The sequence below is a fragment of the Beta vulgaris genome, chromosome 8, assembly GCF_026745355.1.
Source record: "Beta vulgaris subsp. vulgaris cultivar EL10 chromosome 8, EL10.2, whole genome shotgun sequence".
Taxonomy (NCBI): Eukaryota; Viridiplantae; Streptophyta; class Magnoliopsida; order Caryophyllales; family Amaranthaceae; genus Beta; species Beta vulgaris.
Window position 1 is genome coordinate 40965035 of NC_079209.1, and position 11290 is coordinate 40976324.

Consider the following 11290-nt stretch of genomic DNA (forward strand, 5'->3'; position numbering starts at 1 on the left):
ATTTTAGATCAGATCAAAAAAAATATAAATATTCCGTCAAATATATATATATATATATATATATATATATATATATATATATATATATATATATATATATATATATATATATATATATATATATATATTATATATATATATATATATAAAATAGATCAAATTAGTTAAGATAAGTTCAGGTCAAATCATAAGATTGACGCAAAAATAAAAAGTATATAAAAACATAATAGCTTATTCATAACAACTAAACAACTAACTAAGTTTAGATTACAATTAAAATACGCTAATATGCAAGATACAAGTTATTTTTTCATATAAAATTTAAATCCGGTACATCTCTTTCTTCTGAATTTCAAATATACTTAGCTATTTTAAGTTGTACCTTACTTATTTTCTTTCTTGCGCAAGTCGTTGAGTATATCACAATCTGCTCTACTTGGTACGATATTTACGATCCTTGAAATTGGTATATCCAACTCATACCATTGAATGAAATTTTGAAGTGTGAATGCAGAAATTATAATAGTTAATTGATATGGGACGTCCATGCTAGACATGTTTGACAATATTTTTCATCTCTTTTTAAGTGTTCCAAAACATCTTGCAATTTTAGTTGGAGAAATGAATGAGGATAATTAAAGTTTTCAAGCATGTCTTGTGGTCAGGAGTCATTACCAAACTCAGGCATGTGATATCTTATATAAACCATGAGTAGCATGGGATAACCTAATGATGTTGGCATTACCTTCAAATTTCTTTTACAAGGGATTTCAACTTACCTTTAAAAACAAAGTTTATTATAACATGACAACAATATAAGAAGAACATTTAACAATTTTGTCCAATATCATATGATTGTATATAATTTATAGGTTTATTTATTATAATAAAAAGAAAAATTGATTGATATAAAAAAGATCAAGTTTTAAATATGAACATGCATCAATATAAAAATAACATCTATCTTTTATTTTTAGAATGTGTTTTATTAATAGAATTTGTGTACTCTTTCAATATATGTTCTTTTTCGTTATCATTATATGTTCTTTTCTTTACTAACTAATTTCTTATTATAGGACCTTAGACATTAACAATAAGTTCTTTTTACCATAATAATATGTTCTTTTTACCTAAAATATATGTTCTTGTATTTTTAATTGTATGTTCATATACTATGTATTCTTTTTCAAAATAAATTAATTAATGTATTATTATTATTATTATTATTATTATTATTATTATTATTATTATTATTATTATTATTATTATTATTATTATTATTATTATAAAAGTCATGCTGGTAGAATTAAAATGAGTAGTAATAGTAATGTTAATAATATTATGTTTTATAAAAGATACTCGTAACAATAACAATAAATAAAAGGATTAGTTTTTAAAATGTCATTGCTATATTTCGGGAACTTTAGTTTTTAAAATTTCTCGATATTAAGGATTCTTCTAGTGGTAGAAAGGATACCATGCTATTTCTAGACAACAAAAAATTTAAATTTTAAACATGTTAATGCCCTACATTATTGGTTATAAGAGAATCAAAGTATACAAATCACAAAATGTTATGGTTCTTAAATGTGATTTCTTTATTTAATATTGATTAAAAAAGTAACACTAGTAGTAGTAATAATAATAAGAATAACTATTATTATCATTATAACAATAATAATTATTATTATTATTATTTGATGACTATCTAATACTTACATAGGTATTGTGAGTATCACTTTTACTATTGGTGCTTATTTTTACTAAATTTATCGTCGATGTATAAACTTACATCTAGTTCTAGATAAATAATTTTAATATTTATAAAAAAAAAAATATTGTTTAAGAAAATTAATGGGATTTGATTCGTTGACTAAATTGAATATGCGGTTTTCTTATGGATTTGAGTAGTCTTATGAGTATATGAGATTTTATAGTTGATTATCTACATCCACCTATATATAAAAGTGACAGATAATTTCCTCAATGTATAAACTTAAATCAAGTTGTAGATGTAAATAATTTTGATAATTATAAAAAAAGTATTGTTTAGGAAAATTATGGGGTTTGATTCATTGACTAAATAGATATGCAGTTTTCTTATAGATTGGAGTAGTCTTATAAGTGTATGAGATTTTTTTTTTTTTGGCGACAAGAACAAACAAAGACAATTAATTGACTATCTTACCTACACGAGCTGCTATAGCTAGGTCATGGGCAGGCCAAAGCGTGGATTATGGACTAGAGTGCACAATGCTCATTGTGCACCCAAAAAGAACATACAATTAATATAAAAGAACACAAACTTTTTTCAACAACTATTTACTTTAAAAAAGAACACATGGCTTAATATTAAAGAACGTGTAAATCGATATTTATAAAAGAACAAATGTTATAATGAAAAGAACATATAGTAAATGAACAAAAGAACATACACCTTTTAAATTTAAATTTGAAAAAGAAATTTTTAGTTGCAAAATTTAAGAAAACAAATAACAATAATTTTTTAAAATTATAGACTCTAAAAATGATAAAACGCCGTAGTTTAGAAAAGTGTACACCATGCTCTACATATACTTGGGTGCATGTACTTATGCCCAATTTCCTGTCTATACTTATAAGTGTATGAGATTTTATAGCCAATTATTTACATCCACTACCTATATATAAAAATAACAGATAATAAAATTCGTTCACTAATAAGGTTGATGTTTTTTTCAATTGAGTGTCATTTATTATGCCGGAGGGCCCGAAGCCATTTAATTGTTGGCCAAAGTCATACTGTAGCTAACATGCTGGTTTATCTTGACTATTTTATGATTTCACCAAATACACCTACTTAAAAAATTGAACACCCACTGAATTTCTTTTTAATTCTGACAAAATATATTATTTACTGAATTAATGAGGATACGTAGACTAGTTAGCTGATTATGGTACACCTCAAAAAAAAAAGTTAGCTGTTTATGGTCACCAACAACGGTCAAGTTGTTACAAAAAAATCCAAGAACGGTGGAGTGGTAATCTGGTAGATCATTATAGATTGCTAACTATGTCTCATTTTTGACGGGAGATTGCCGACTATGTTGGGAAAGAGAGAAGATGCCAAAACATCACGTAGTTAGCTTTATCATTGCTCCCGTAAAAAAATAAAAAGCTCTTTATCGCTCAACGAATAACCACATTTCAATAGTTTTATAATTAGTATTTCATTATTGCCTACCAATACTTCTGCGAGGTCCTATTTCTATATGTTAGGTAACTTCTAACAGACTCTGGTTTTTCATCTACCTTTTTTTTTGTGACAAGGTCTTTCATTTACTTAACCTTACACATGGTGAGAAATATCTATGTTTATGCATTACACAACCAAAAAAAAATTGAAGAAAAATAAAGTATAGATATGATTGTGCTTGTTAAATTTGGTTCACAAACAAAAAATAAGCTGAAAAACATTTATGCAAGAGTAAATCAAATCAGTTTTTTGATAAAAGTTGTATTGCTAATGGTAGATATTAGAGGCGGAGCCAAGATTCTCATAAGGGCCAGCCTAAAAACTATCAAATATCGGTGATAAGATTGAAACATAATAATTCCGCTAATAACACACTTACTTTTGATTATATTGTCTCAACAATTAATCTGATAACATCTTAACTACCATAAACCATTTATTAATAAGGGTTTACTTTTGTTAACTAATCTCATTAGCAGGATAGAAATAATTCACTCCATGACTTCTCTTATTTTTTTAATAGTAGTAATGGAGTTTTCCCTAAAATAAAGTTTGTTGTAATACGCTACTTAGAATTTATAAGTGTATTTGAGACTTTAAGGAGGATAAAAAGATAAGGAGAGAAAAGGGAGAGAGGAAAAAAAAAAGGAGGAAGGAAAAGGGAAGGAAAAAAAAAGAGCAACTTGAACGTGTGATTTTGGGACATCATAATGCATGTTGAGAGGACAACAAATCACTGCAACACGTCGAACTGAACTTAGGGTCTGTTCTCCTTATCTTATTTTCAATTCAGTTAAGCTCTGGACAATACTTGTATACTCACAGATCACTATTCATTCCAGTTCAGTTCAAATCAATTATTCAATTTAGTTCAGTTGTTTTATGTCGAAGAAAACATACCCTTAATCAACTCTTTTTCGGTTTTCCCAACCATTTTTTTAAAAAAAATCTTTTTCAGGGGTAGCATATACTACCTCTTGTTACTTAATACATCTGTCCTTGGTGGATATAATTTAAACTTGAGACCTTTTACCATCTTTAGAAAATTTGCCAATGAATCTCTATAACATCCATCCCCCACTTTTTGTACCATTCGAGTTTTAACTGTATTCAATGCACGACTTTGACCATAAATATGTTTAATTACGTAGTAATATAAGCGATCAAAAATTTTATTTTCAAACTACACATTGACATGATTTTAACAAAATCTCATATAACTATATTGTTACTTATATATTGGCGGAAATTCGTGGTCAAAATTTGTAAATTTTTAATCTAAAAGTAGAAGTTTTGCATTGTTTATGAAGCGAAGAAAATAGTAAAATACAAATAAGGTAGATGTTTCTTTCAATATCTAATTGATCATATCAACATATACATTATAAAATATGTCGATAAAATGTGAACCTTAGGTAATAGCTTAATATAAACCAATAACAATATTTATTTATTTATTTATTTATTTATTTATTTATTTATGTATTTATTTATTTATTTATGTATTTATTTATTTATTTATTTATTTATTTATTTATTTATTTATTTATTTATTTATTTATTTATTTATTTATTTATTTATTTATTTATTTATTTATTTATTTATTTACGATGTAGCAATACTAAAAAACTACAACACACAATCAGACATATCTTTAACACATAATTTAGCCATATGATGCGCGTCTTCCACTTGATCATGGTTTACTTTTACCAGCATATATACACCAATGAAAATCTGCAGCCTTCTGCTTAATCTTCTTTAAAGTCCAGTGCAACTGTATGTTCGTAGATTGAGAACCCTGGAACATAGTCACAAGGTTAGTAGAATTGGTTAACATTAGAACCTTGGAAAGCTACCTGTGATTTGCCCAAGAGAGACCCATGAGACAGCTTGAGCTTCAGCTTGCAGGGCACTCTTACCAAACCCAAAAGATTCCCCTCCTTTTGACCTAATTAAGGGACTGGGTGTCATTTAAGATCCCTGTAACATACTCCCTCTGTTGTTTTTATCTTTATCACTTTTCTATACACATCTTCTAATACACATCTTTAAACTTAAATATTTTTCATTATATATTAGTAAAAATTATAACAATTGAATATTAATAATGTACTAATTGAGAATGACGCAGTCGGAAATTATGGAGACAAGCAAGCGCTAATCTCGATCAAGAACAGACAGATTTACAAGCGATAAATCTGTAAAAACTCTGGAATCCACCAGAAAAAAGTATGAACTATGTGATATTATTAAAAGTCAGAAACTCCCTCCAAACATTAACCTAATAATGTTTAAATACGTAAAACAAAACCCTAATACGAAATTAAGGAAATGATAAAATTCGGAAATAATTAAAAGGCTAATTTCGGGCCTTAAACGAACTCGGATGGCTTAAAAAGCCTATAGGTCATAGCATAGAGGTGAATTTGACTCGTTGGGCCGTTCCGCTTCCGAAAAGGTATCAAAATCATTTCAGGCTTTTTGTCGCGCTTCCTTATCGAACTTATCTGCCAACCTTCCTACGTCAGAGAAGAATGAAACAAGACCTCATATGACTATATTTTTTTTTATAAATTGAAAAAATTAAGAAGATTCTCTCTCAGTATGAATAGTGTCAAGAATCTAAGTGAGAATGATAAAAAAAAAAAAAAAACAACAGAAGGAGTACTCAATAACAATATTTAAGTGGCACACATGCATGATAATACATTACAGTGTTTGAATGAAAATTCCATTTTTAATACAAAGTCAATTTCTAGAGGCAGTGTTGTGGATCAGCAAGGATGGATCTCCATATAATATTTATATACACAAGTTCTTGAGTATAATTGTTACACCATAATTTATGGTATAACAACCCAGAAACCAACACCTTTTTATAAAAGAAACTCAATTGACATGAAATAAGTGACAACATAACATGAGATTCGTATGAATATTTGTATAGTACATGTCATTTTTTTTAAGAAAAACTGATTTAATCAGTCCCAACTATAGGCTTCCTGACAAAAACAGTCCCATCTTTCATTTTTTATTGTTCAGTCACAACTTTAGGGGGTCCTTTATGCACGTGGTCCAATGTGAGAGGTTACCTGCTAAACCTGTAAATAAAAATAAATCCCTAATTTTCCTTTTTCTTTTCGAATTTTACTCTTTCTTTCTCTCACCATCCTCCTCCCTCCTCCATCCCTGCCACTCTCATGCCTCCCCTCTCCCTTGTCACCCCATCACTCAACCTCCTCCCACACCATTTCACCTCCACCCGCGCTTCCTCTACTTCATTCCTCAATCAACTACACCATTTCAATTTCCCATGTCCAATTTCATTATGTGATTCCTCAATTTTTCGGCGACTCATCATCTTCCGCCAACAACAACTGCCTTAACAACAATGGTGATTGATTCATGAACCGCTTTCTCCAATCCCAACAATATCAACATAGACAATACCAACTGTTGCGTCGCAACAACAACCACCACCACATCTGCCGCCGAAAACACTATCTCCTCCACTCCCAACGTCTCTTTCACCATATCACCGCCAAATTTGCAGATCAAATTATCAATCATTGATCAAAATCAACTCAACACTCTAACTTTGCAATTCATATTTAAAATCGACAAATTCTCAATGTGCAAACAATATTTGTTCGATTTACAGAGAAAAAAAAAGTGATAAGGAGCATTGTAGATTAGTCATACGATTTACCAGTAATTCACATTGAACATTAAAAATTAAAAGACGAAGAAAAAATTTATGCGAATCAAAGTTAAAGATCCACAAACTCACCGCGTTGATGATGCGATTGTCCTTGAGAATAAGTACAATTTTCGGGGTGTCTGGGGAGGGTTTTCGAGTGGCAGGGGAAGGTTGGTCAAGTGGTAAGGGACGACTAGGGGAAGGGGTTGTTTCGGGGTGACACGGGAGGGGGGAAGGTTGTGGGGGTGGTAAAGGAGGGCGCAAGGAAGAAGGAAAGAGTAGAGAAGAAGAGGAGGAACTTGGTGAATGTTGTGATGTCATGGGAGGATCGCATATGGTAGGTACTAGGTAGAACTGTAGTTTAATTGTAAAAAAAGGTAGAACTGTAGAAGGAGAATGTGCTGTCATGGGAGAACTGTAAATTCTAAGTTTTGTCAACTTAAAAAGTCAAGTGCAGGCACATGACTAGTGTTTACCTGCATTCGCAGGTTGGTAACTTGTTAGGTCCACGCGTGTAAAGTATCCCTAAAAGTTGGGACTGAACAATAAAAAACAAAAATTGGGGCTGTTTTTGTCATGACATCCAAAGTTGGGACTGATTAAATCAATTTTTCCTTTTTTTTTAAGTATATGTCATTATACATACCCAAGAGGCACTCCTTTATATATATTTCTTAAGACAATTATATTATATTTTCTTTTTTTATAATTTTTTTCCTTTTACTTTCCACATGATAATCGGATTTAGACATATAGATACAAAACACCAAGACTCCAAGATAACACCAAAAAGATGTTCACTAGGATTATTCAAGTGAAATACAACAATGTATAACTCACAGACAAATACACAAGGGAAAAAATATTCTTACAATGTTGCCAAAAGTTCGTTCCAAACACTTGGACACCCCTTGCTTGGCCAAATGATCAGCAACTTACTTAGAGTCCCTTCTAGGGTAAATAATAAAACAAAATCTTAAAGTGTTGCCAAAAATTCTAAGCTCTTGGACACTCCTTGCTTAGCCAAATGATCAACAACATGGTTTAAGTTCGTTCTAGGGTAAATACGATGGCAATTCTCATTTGTAGTCTCCTAGTAGATATAATCTTTGATAAAAATTTGAAATTTCGATTGATAGATTTTTTCATCTCTTGGACGCTCTAATGATTAAATTATCATGACTTGTTGTTATGGACCTTCATTCTTATTATTACCATTCCATTGCACTAATAGAGTCGGATTCCACCCCCACCTGAGAGTCGAACCCTAATCTAGCCTCGTTGAGATTTTAATTACTTTGGTAAATGAAAATAACTTAAGCCTCAGCTCGTCGATTTTGTTGAAAGGAATCCAACAAGAAAGATGCACTTGAAAGCGCCTTCCTTCTTTCTAAGGACACAACCTGACCCATATTCCTCTCCTCCAATTTTATAGTGTAGGTGTTCCGTTTCGATGATCCAAATGCAAGAGGACACCAATGGATTAGCTCATTATATTTCCTAGTCACTCGAGAATTTATCTATCATTTTAGAATATTTGGACACCTAATAACAGTAATATGTAGGAGTAAACAAGAAAGTCGTTATTTCAAGTGTTGATCCCCAATTCTAATCTGAGTAAAATTAGATCAATTATATTTCTTAACTTACGCCATTGAAGATTGTCTTCTTTCATTCAAATTTACAAACAAAGAAGAAAATCATCATACTTGCATACTTCTTTTTCTTTATAGATTTATTCACACACTTTCTATGAGATAGGATAACTTCTTTTACAAATAGCTCCTTATTTGAAGGTGTTGAAAATAGACTCGGCTCACAGGTTAACAGACATAAAATATCATAATTCAGAATCTAAAACTGTGACGACTTGAAGTCAACAATGACCAATAACACTCGAGAATCTATTAAATATCATAGTCTAACCCGAACTATATATACCGACCTGAACTTGACACAAAACCGTTTTGACCTGATAATCTTATACCTCGGTCATTAGTAATCTAATCATTTGTTGACGCAACCTGAAATGAACTGGTACCCTACTTGAGTTGACTTGATATAACCCAATACATGTTTAACTTGTGTCCATATTCTTGTAATTATAAAATATTTGTTGAAAATAATTTAATTAAATCTCTTGATTTATTTGATAATGAGATCATATGTTTACGATTCTTAATTAGATTAAGTTATTTAGCTTATTTGACTTAAAATGTGAAAGGAAGTAAATGGAAAAATTTAATACTGACTTAATGGGGGTTACAACATAGAGCAAATAAAAAGTTCATGCGAACAACTTGGAGAAAAGAAAAAACATTGGCGGTACAATGTAGAAAACACTAAAATACAGGGGTACCCGAAGGTATGTATGTTGTACTGGACAATCTCCAAACCAAACAAACCCGAGCTGAATTGGGTCAACCGAAACCCAACTGATTACCGGTTTGACACATCTACTTGTTTTCAATTTCTAGTGCAAAAGTCAAATTTCGACCATGGAGGGTGCATTCTCTTTAGTTTAGTTCTACTAAACTTATTTGAGCTTGTTAAACCATATTTTACAAGGTGCTAATTACAATTTTTTAGAAATTATGTCAAACTATATTGGAACTTATGAGAACCTAGCGAAACTGATGAGAACATATACAAACTTAGCTAAACTATAAAACCTAATGTGAAATGATACGCCTCCCCCTCTTTCTCTTTTTTCTCTCTAAAACCCTAGCCTCCCCTATCCTTTTTTCATCAGTTAGGGGTTGTCATGGATGATTTCATCCATGATAAGCCCATTTTTCTTTTTTATTTTTCAGATTTTTGTTCATTTTCTTATTTTGTTGAATAAATTAGTATTTCTTTATGAGATTTCTTCACACCTTATTATGGGATTTTTGGTCTCTGTTATGGAGATCTCCTTCTCCTCTGTGGGTGTTGTGAGTGTGATTTTTTTTTTTGTTTTTAGGTATGAGAAATTGTTCTTATTGTTGAAGTTCGAGACTCAACATGAAGGTATTGGAATCTCGGATGCGGTTAACATGGCTCGGCCCAAAATGCTCTTCTCAAACTATGTCAAAATGATAGACTTCCTCATCAATAGTTGTTTGATTCAGCAAATACAAGGGGGCTGAGCTGTATTGCTCGATCGGGTTCATTATAGCTATTTCAAAGACGAATTTGATTCAACCTTGTTAATTTTATCTTGTTTTTGTTTAGCATATATTGTAGATGTCGTTTGACCTTCAATTAATGAAATTTCTCTTTTAAAAAAATAAAACCTAAAACTTCTAGATGAAGAGCGCGCACCATCGATCTCGGTTTTGCCTTTCTTTGTAGCACGTGACTTACACACTCCATTATTTTGTTTCATTCCCTCATGCACACTTCTCTCTTGCTCCCCTTAATTATTTCAGTTTGTCTTGTAAGAGATATCCTACTTTAAAATTAAAATTAGGCCCGATCCAAGCTCAATATTAAAAAGAGAACATGCCACCTTTTTTTTTAATATAGTGACTAGTTTAATTTATTTAGGGGCCAGATTAATTTATTTCGTGATCAGTTTAATCTATTCAGTAATGACATTCTTTAACTCATTCAACGACTAGTTTCATCAGTTTAGTGACTAGTTTCATCAGTTTTAAAACTCATTCGATGACCAGTTTAATTCCTATTTCGTGACCAATTGTAGTTCGAGAATCAAGAAAATAACTAAAGAAAGGAAAAGAAAAAAGATGACTAGGATAGTGTCGGGTTGGAGTGAAATGTAATAGGCGTTTCAATCTTAAATTCGTCTAATTTTATGATAAAATTAGACGGCGTATTTTGATAAGTTGTGTAATTATTTTCTTTCTCGTTGTTGAATTTGCCATTGACGAATTCTTCATCTTCTTCTCCCCCTCTTTCTATCTGCTGACTTTGCTCATCTTCATCCCTTTCTCCTGTAGCCAATGTGTCATGCTTATGAGTTTATGACATACACATGTTAGGAGTATCTTAGGGGAGTGAAATAAACTTAATAGTGATTGTAAGACACATGTAAGATTGATAACTTTCTTAGTCATATGGGGTTGGAGTATGGACTGAAGATTTAGGTAATGGATGTCAACTTTTTAATTTTTCCATGTAATTAGTCATGTATGATATTTGCTTCAAGCTATCCTATGGGGGGCAGAGGGCGGAGAGGGTCCCTCATTTCTTGCCTTGTTTATTATAGAAAAACTCCTCAACAAGTTTTGGTAAGATTTTTATATGGTATTTGATTTTATTTTGGAAGTTATGGTGATTTGGTAATTTGTGAGTTACTTTTAAAAGGGGTTACGCTGTCTTATATGTTTTCATCTTTATGTCAATATCA